General features: G+C 37.5%; 1 long non-coding RNA gene across 1 annotated transcript; it reads left to right on the top strand.

Moving 5' to 3' along the window:
* Positions 1-3,876: 3,876 nt before the first annotated feature.
* LOC114533394 lies at positions 3,877-8,519 on the top strand. Its single transcript, XR_003688054.1, has 3 exons — positions 3,877-4,216; positions 4,325-4,483; positions 8,333-8,519. It is a non-coding gene; the product is annotated as an uncharacterized LOC114533394 (long non-coding RNA).
* The last annotated feature ends 474 nt before the right edge of the window (positions 8,520-8,993 follow it).

Below are 8,993 nucleotides of genomic sequence, written 5' to 3' on the forward strand. Positions count from 1 at the left end.
TTATTCATTCTTCCTGCACTCGTCAAAATGTATCGATGACCCCACAACGAGACAGGTAATAGGGATGATTCCAGAAATTTGAAGCGTTGCCAATATCCCACGCTCGATATAACCATCACTGGTTTCGTTGCAATGACTACTGACCCAGATAAATCTGACGATGCTGAAATGTACAACGCCTCATGTCTTTCAAGCTTTAGCGGTATGTACAGTAATGGTCGATCTTTGTCAAACGTGAGATCGCGATACTCTATAACTGCATCCTTTTTTGGAAAAACAAGGATTGTGTTGTTGTCATGTGCTGATATCACGGCGATATTCGCTTTGGTGTGGTACGGCAAATGTGATGCCACAACATAAATTAAACCAAGTGCTCTCGTTGGAAAAACCAAGTATCCATCAGCTGCATAGTTATTTCTATTCCTGCACATCAGTGAGATGTATCTTGTTGATGAAATTTCTATGCCCTTCTGAAGATGACCTAGCTTTTCGTTCATTCGCAACTTCATAGGCAATTTGTGTTCAAAATGTTTCCCTCCTTCGACATAGACAGTCTCGTTCCATAAATTCCCGGACTGATTGCTAAAGAACGTTACATTAGTGTCGAATGGGGCGAGGATGGTTACTCCAATATAGTCTTCTTGCTTGTTATCATACAGGGCCGTAAATCCAACGATGAAATGTTTCCCATAGTTGTTTGAAATGCCTATAAAATATCGACGATGCAGGATTTTAGAGCAATAATTAATATTTCGTATGCCCATGCGTTGCTTCATTCTGTATTGTCTTGGCAATAACTTTAGCGCTTTTTCTAACAACGAAATTATTTTTTTTAAATTGTTGTTCAACTCATATTTTAGACTCTAAATACTTAACCATAACACCAGTATAAAACGGTTCTGCCAAATCACTACTGATGCATCTTTTCAGTTGAAAGTAGCCTTGGAAAAAGTGTAACGGGCAAATTAGGAGTTTTAAACATGGCTTTCTGTATGGAATTTGAAAAGAAAATTGTTTTTGCTGTAGCTGTTTCTTTTGCCTGGTGATGCCGAAACGATATAGACTTTTGTTTTGAATTGAATTGATATCTATTTTGCAGAAGTGTAAAGAAACCATGGAATGTGCATGTATGGTTTGTTACCTTATCAATCCCCGAGCCGGTGAAGAGAACCGTGCCAGGGTACTAATTTCTCCCGAAGATTAGGGATTACACCCGGGTATATGAGGAAACATATATAGCGGAATACAAAGCATGCAGCCTAAATCCTATGTCATGGATGTTGGACGTTCAATGGTCATGGTGTTTGTACGCATGCTCGAAATTTGAGCGAATAAAGAACGACTCGTAGTTTATAATCCTTTTGAAGTGGTAGGTGTCTATATTTTGTTTATTTCGTGTTTGCTGTAAAAATGCATCAGTATTATTTTCTTAAGTATATGAACTTAGCATTTCGTTTTACGAAGAGCTAACCGACTGTTTAAGGCTTTACATCATCGCTTAAAAAGTGCACTTCGGAGTTTTGATAAAAATATCACTTTAAAGCTTATAGTCGCTGCAAATAATGCATAAATTCAATAATCGAAAAACAACATTCGACGTTTGCTGCTTGCATAGCTATCTAAATTATTTGTTTGCTTTGATGTTTTAATTTAAACGGTTTAGCTATAGCGAAGTATTAACTCTCACTTAAACTGTGAAAGTCTATAACTTCATGCAACGTAATGCAGTAGGCAAATGGCGATTTCACTTCATCTTGACGACTATCTTTGTTTCCGAAAAATTTCTCCGATACACATCAGCTATCGGCTATTCATTTAACTGATTTAGTCATTTCATAATATTAAATAAAGATAGTTAGGTCTGGATAGCTCAGAAAATATTTTGCTTCGTTTCACACGCATGTCGAAGGGTTGCTGTGTGCAGATATTTCTAGTATATAGTTAGTGTAATATAAAATGAAATAAACATGCATACCTTTATAATTATGGCATTATTGCAACAATACTAAACCTCTGAATTTCGTTACGCAGCATCCATATATGCATGGGCGTACCGAGAATTATAGGGGTGGTGGGTGCTTGTTAAAACTATTTTGCAGGGTACTTACGCATGAACCTAGACTGATATGATGGCACTCGTGACAGCCATGTATGTAAGTCTAAAAAAAAATAAACTATAATTATGATGGACAGTGCTGCCCGTTTTTTTAGGAAGAATCATCGGGGGATGGGATTGGGGATGGTAACTTACAGTCTTTACGAAATTCGTATTAAAAATGCGGTCCAAAAACATGTATGGAAGCGGGAAAGTAGATACAGAAAGCCGGTTGTGCCGAGACATGACGGTCCGATGAATCGAAGAGACATCATTTTTGTGTCGTTGGTTTGTCATGAGTACTGACTATCCCGTGAAGTTAAAATTTTAGATCTACCTTTTGAGTCACCCTGAGAAGTAGTATATTTACCTACTCCAAATGAAAAAGGCAAATTGTTTGAAATTCAACAAGGAGTATTTTAACTATATATAGCTTGCAGTAACACTGTCATCACATCTTCCCTTAGGCTAGGCTAACTGATTATTTTCATTGTCAAGGGTACACGTTTATTTTGATAGATTCTTCGTTGTCGACGCATGCAGGCAGCATAACGAACTAAAATCCACAACTAGTAACATAATCATATAAATTATATACCAATAACATCTGCATGTCCTAAATAGTATATTCGCCCGAGCGTTCAAAATATTGTTCAAATATTGAAAATTCATAATCGTAATAACTCCTATGGCCTAACGCTCGCCTATTGCCCTTAAACATAACCGTGATCGGGCGTTAAATTCAACCTGCTTATGCGTATTTCCCAACTTCAACCCCAGCTCACAAAAATTATTTCTTGAAGAATGATATAGCCAGATTAACGCATGTTTTGAAAAACATTTTTTCTATACTCTGATCCGAGCTTTTATTTACAGCTGCATGTGATTCAATCCCTAGAAAAACTTTGCTTAAATTGATTTCTTGCGTTTTGCATTGCTAAAACTATGGTCAGTGTATACTTACGCATGAATCTAGACTGAGGAGTTGGCACTCGTGACGGAAAAGTGTCCATGGCTAAAAGAAAAAAGAGGTAAGATTGGTGAAGTCGTTCATCGGTCTTCCGTTGCTTTGAACAAAAGAAAACTTATTGTACTTATTCATGTGTTTAAAACACATTGTCGTCAGGTGGATATTCAACCCGACAATATTGTCGGGAAAAGCAAAACATTAAATATCTCAGCAAGTATTTGGACTAAAGACCCTGGAATACCACCAAACGATAGAGCTTGAAAAGACGATTTAAATAGTATTTTAAAACCTGCATATAGTAATAAACTGCATTTGTATTATAAGTCAAAACATGAATCAAATAATATGTTGCTTTGTTATCTCAAATTACTCCCCATAGCAACCATATTACTTTAGAAATTCAGTATTTTCTCGCTTTTTTTTGTGCTCTGTGTTCTTTAAAATGTCTGAATTTCACATACTATCATTCTGTTATTGTTCTGAGTAATTGTTAGGGTAGGATGTGCAAAAGAAGCGGAGAAAATAGCATTTTATAAGTTCTAAGCGATAATTGTTGCTAAGCGCATTCTTACCGCATGCTCGGAATGTTGTCATGCGGTTGGAAAATGTGACAAAACTCCCTAATGCCTTCCCCCTAGGGTAAATTTGACCCCGGAAATCGATTTCTGACGTAAAATTGGACCTAGGGGGCAGATTTTCGGCTTTTTTTGCCCAAATTTTTTTTCGATATTTTTATTATTGTGAAATATTATCGCCGGTGACGCGAAATTCATATCATCAATGTATCTGCCTCGTACCCAGGCGCTTATTTAAAATTAGGCTTTTTAATATATTAAGCTTAAATGAAGTACTTAGCAAAGCGTAAAGCGCGAAGGTGTTCATGGGAAGATTGCGCCCTGGGGAGCGCCTGGCAGATCTTGTTCGATTTCTTGCAATAAAAGTCGATTTCTTGCAAATCATCTAAATTCACGTCGTTTCGCAACTTTTTCCGCTTTTATTCGCTTTTATTCACAAAATAATATCTCCTTCATTACAATAAACATTCATTCGCCATGTGAGAAGTGGTAAATATTTTTATCTGATGCCCTGAAGCAGCGATATGTCATCATTTGAAGAGGTCGACAATGTTTTGGATAGATTAAATCTTCAAGGTATGAAAAATTCGACAAGCTGCTGGATTGTTGTGATATATACAGCACCTTTTATTAACCTTCTATGTCTACATTTTCACCTCTCTGATTATTTTTAATGATCCACAGACGAACCAAGAGCTGCTCGTCGATCAGCACGACGTATTGCATGCAATTTTCAACGACCCTCATCGCCGGATGCTTCACAAGGTCAAAGCTTAAAACACGACTTGACGCCAAAGTCGAAAAGTGCGGGCCTGCCAAAAAGTAAACGTACTCACGTTTCAAGTATGTATTCGTTCACCTATGTTCCTATGTTTTTAAGTAATAATGAATAAATGAATGTATGGTATGATACAGTATTTTCTGTTATTTATTCTTGTTGTCTAAATTATATAACATGTGGTCCATATGGAATGTTACACTATTAGACCGGGAGCCCAGAGGGTCGAGCCTAGCTGGAAAGCAAACCAATTTTAATGCACATAGTGATGTTCTACATGCGTACGACTATACGAAAATGAACGTCTGCCGGGGATAGGCTGGTGGGCGTGGTTAGGATGGGCACGTGAAAGATGCGAGAAAATCAGCTAGATCAGCTGTGAGATAACCGAAAAAAATATTTGCCAAAATGTTCAGCATAACTTTTGTAGTTACAAATGTCCACTGCCAGACATATTGGGTGGTGGGTTGCCCCCCCCCCCCCAGACAGCCTCGAAAGCCCACTCCCGAAATTTGTCTAGATCAGCTGTGAGATAACCAAATAAAATATTTTGCATGATGTTCGGTATAACTCCATTAGTTCCAAATTGCCACTGCCAGACATTTCGAGTGGTGGATTGACCACGCCAGACAGCCTCGAATTCCCTCACCTCTAGAAAATTGTTCATGATCATCTATTTCTAGATAATCAGCAAATTATATACACTGCGTCCAAGAATTATATGCAAAATAGTTTTTCCGCTACATTTAATTTGTTTTTTTAAAGAGGATTATGAAATTTCGTATATATTATGAAAACACTGTATCATGCCCACAACTGAAGCTTTTGGCTGATCTGAGCAGTGGTAAACAAACAGCGGCCATTTATGCTTTAAATAGAGATCTTGGGCGTCCATTTTTATATGCAAGATAGGCCGCGGAGTTGAAAAGACCAAAATTATTCAAGCACTACAGCAGAAGCAACCCACCCTTCAAATCGCTAAAATGCTTCAACGTGACCATCGTAAAATCAAAAAATATGCTACAAATCCACAATCCTGCAATGGAAGAGCAGACAAGGGGAAGATTCAGGAAAAGTCAGGTGTGTCTCGTCGGGGAGTCAGTTCACTTAAACGCGAAGTCCACCGTAATCATCTACAGACCTCCAAGCAGGTCTTCGAAGCAGTTGGTATGTGTAACGTTTCTTAAAGCAGCCGATGTTCCATTCTAAAGCGTAATGCAAAATGTAAGACACCCTTGGTGCGACCTCTTTTAAGGAAAGTTCATGGAGAAAAGAGACTCGAGTGGACGAAAAAATATGTGAAACAGAACTTTGAGTTGGTGAAAAAATATGTGAAACAGAACTTTGAGTTGGTGTTATTTACTGACGAGTCCCGAGCAACCCTTGATGGATCCGATGGCTGGAGAAGAGGATGGTGTGATATGAAAGGATTACCTCCAGTGTTTCAGGCATCAACAAGGCGAGTTATGTTCTGGGCTGCGATCATCAATGATGAACTTGTCGGCCCATTTACAGTCGAGGATGCATGGGTTAAAATGACCGCCCCGAAATACATAGCTTTCCTAAAGGAGCATTTTTTGCCATGGTATAAGAAGAAAATTTGTCATTTCGGAGGAATATGGTTTTTATGCAGGACAATGCTCCTTCCCATGCTGCACACTTGACAACAGGCTTTCTTAGTAAAGTTCTTGTTAAAAAAGGTGAAATTATGCAATGGCCAGCACGCTCTCCGGATCTCAACCCAATTCAGAACTTGTGGAAAAAAGAGAGGTATATGCCGGTGGAAGACAGTACTCGTCAACAGAAGATCTTTGGAATGCAATTAAAACTACTGCTAGAGGTATTTCACCTGATGCAACAGGAAACTGATCGCATTGATGGATCGAAGGCTACTTTTAGTCAAATCAAATCATGGATGATACATTAAACATTAATGAATAATATTAATCTTCTATTTTTGGTATATCATTATATAATTTATTATTTATCAAATGTGTGTGAGAATATATTGATTAAAATTACCTAGATAGACGATATTGTCTCATTTTATAAATTTTTCCATTGTATCAATTCGCTAAATAGCAGTATAAGTGTAATATGCATATAAAAATGGACGCCCAAGATCTCTATTTAAAGCATAAATGGCCGCTGTTTGTTTACCACTGCTCAGATCAGCCAAAAGCTTCAGTTGTGGGCATGATACAGTGTTTTCATAATATATACGAAATTTCATAATCCTCTTTTAAAAACCAAATGAAATGTAGCGGAAAAACTATTTTGCATATAATTCTTGGACGCAGCGTAGATTACAATTGGTAATGTCGGACAGAAATGGACTGCAAATATTTTGTACTGTTGCTTTTCAGGCCGATTGTATACAGTCTAGGCTTAAATAAGTTCATTTCTATTAACTGTGATGAGTTATATTCAAATTTTTGAGTTAAAAACAATTCACCACCAGAAATGTCTGACAATAGTCTTTGGTAACTATTATATATATATATATATATATTATATATATATATATATATATATATATATATATATATATATATATATTTCGAAGTATATAATTTGCTGATTATCTAGAAATAGATGATCATGAACAATTTTCTAGAGGTGAGGGAATTCGAGGCTGTCTGGCGTGGTCAATCCACCACTCGAAATGTCTGGCAGTGGCAATTTGGAACTAATGGAGTTATACCGAACCTCATGCAAAATATTTTATTTGGTTATCTCACAGCTGATCTAGACAAATTTCGGGAGTGGGCTTTCGAGGCTGTCTGGCGGGGCCAACCCACCACCCAATGTGTCTGGCAGTGGACATTTGTAACTACAAAAGTTATGCTGAACATTTTGGCAAATATTTTATTCGGTTATCTCACAGCTGATCTAGCTGATTTTCTCGCATCTTTCACGTGCCCATCCTAACCACGCCCACCAGCGTATGCCCGGCAGACGTTCATTTTCGTATATTCGTACGCATGTAGAACATCACTATGTGCATTAAAATTGGTTTGCTTTCCAGCTAGGCTCGACCCTCTGGGCTCCCGGTCTATATAGATTGTTTGAATAACTTTATGCTCATTTTTGTGTTTCGTTTACTTCGTTTACTACGTCATCCGCCATGACGGAATACAAGATATGCCAGGCGCTCCCCAGGGCGCAATCTTCCCATGAACACCTTCGCGCTTTACGCTTTGCTAAGTACTTCATTTAAGCTTAATATATTAAAAAGCCTAATTTTAAATAAGCGCCTGGGTACGAGGCAGTCAATGTATGTTTATATAAAAAAACGGCAAAAATCTTCTAAAGGCTCGATTTTGACGCTAAAGATATCAAAATAATCCTGAATATGTGAACTAAACCACTGCAACCGGTGTTCGTTTGCATTTTGGGCAATATTTTAAGGATTAGGCCGCTTTGATGTGCAATATTGAATAATATAAAAAGCACATGCACTTTAAAGTGAATATCTTAGCGAATTGACAACATATTGATATAAAAAAAACATGTATCTACTGAGGACAATTTCTTCTTTAAAGTGCGCCTATTTTTGTTAAAATCGGTCAAGTATTCGAACAGGAATCGCAAGTTATAATCAGCAAACCACTTCGAAATGTCATCCGATCTGACGGCAGTGAGTTTTAAAAAATCACTGTTTTCACAGTTGAACGAACAACAGCAAAGGACCGGGACAAATCGTCAGGCAGGCTATATACGCGCTATTTGGAAAAATGGTCTGTTAAGGCATGATTATTAGCAGAGGGAATAATGTCCAATATGATTATATTCATTGCTAGATGTTTTATAATCAACGGTTGCGTGCATGCATCTTTATAGCAAGTGGGCACACGAAGAAATGACGTGACATAACCAAGATTTTAATCTTTGGATTTTGCTTTGTCTTGTAGTTCTTCCACTACCGGGAAATTTATATATTCAATTCCAAAAAACATAATTAATCTGGAAAGTTCTGGCAAGTGAGAATTGAAGCCATGCACATGGTGGTTAGAATTGAACAAATCAATCATATTCATTCGGCGAATATTAAAGAGAAGAAAAATCTAATATTAATTGACTTTAGATTTTGTAATATAATTTCACCTGTACCATTTGAATTGTTATGTAGACCAAATCCCCCAGGATAGATATAAGTAGCCTGTGCTTTCCAAACAAAAGCAAGGAGACCAAATTTTACTTCAGTAGAAGCATGATACACTGTAAATATGCGTGGATGCGTTAAACTTATTACTGTCCAAACATATCTTGTTCCACCGATCGGATTCCATTTCAAGCCATCCAGCTTCATTCCATTCATATATAATCCATCGACATCTTTATCCTGGATAGCAATGGTGATTGCGTCACGATGTCTTGGACCATCAGGTAGTGTCACACGATAGTATGAAAGAAACTGGCTTACTGATGGTACAACTAGCATTGCAGAGTTAGCAAGTTTGCCATCGACACTTCGTTGTTCGATGTATTGAACTACTTGACATGGTTTACTGCAGTTCACATACGATGCGTAATCATGCCCTAATATCAATTCTGCGTAGGTCGCGGATGATA

This window comes from Dendronephthya gigantea, unplaced genomic scaffold (genome assembly GCF_004324835.1).
Source record: "Dendronephthya gigantea isolate DGI-Jeju-01 unplaced genomic scaffold, DenGig_1.0 000090F, whole genome shotgun sequence".
Classification (NCBI taxonomy): Eukaryota; Metazoa; Cnidaria; class Anthozoa; order Malacalcyonacea; family Nephtheidae; genus Dendronephthya; species Dendronephthya gigantea.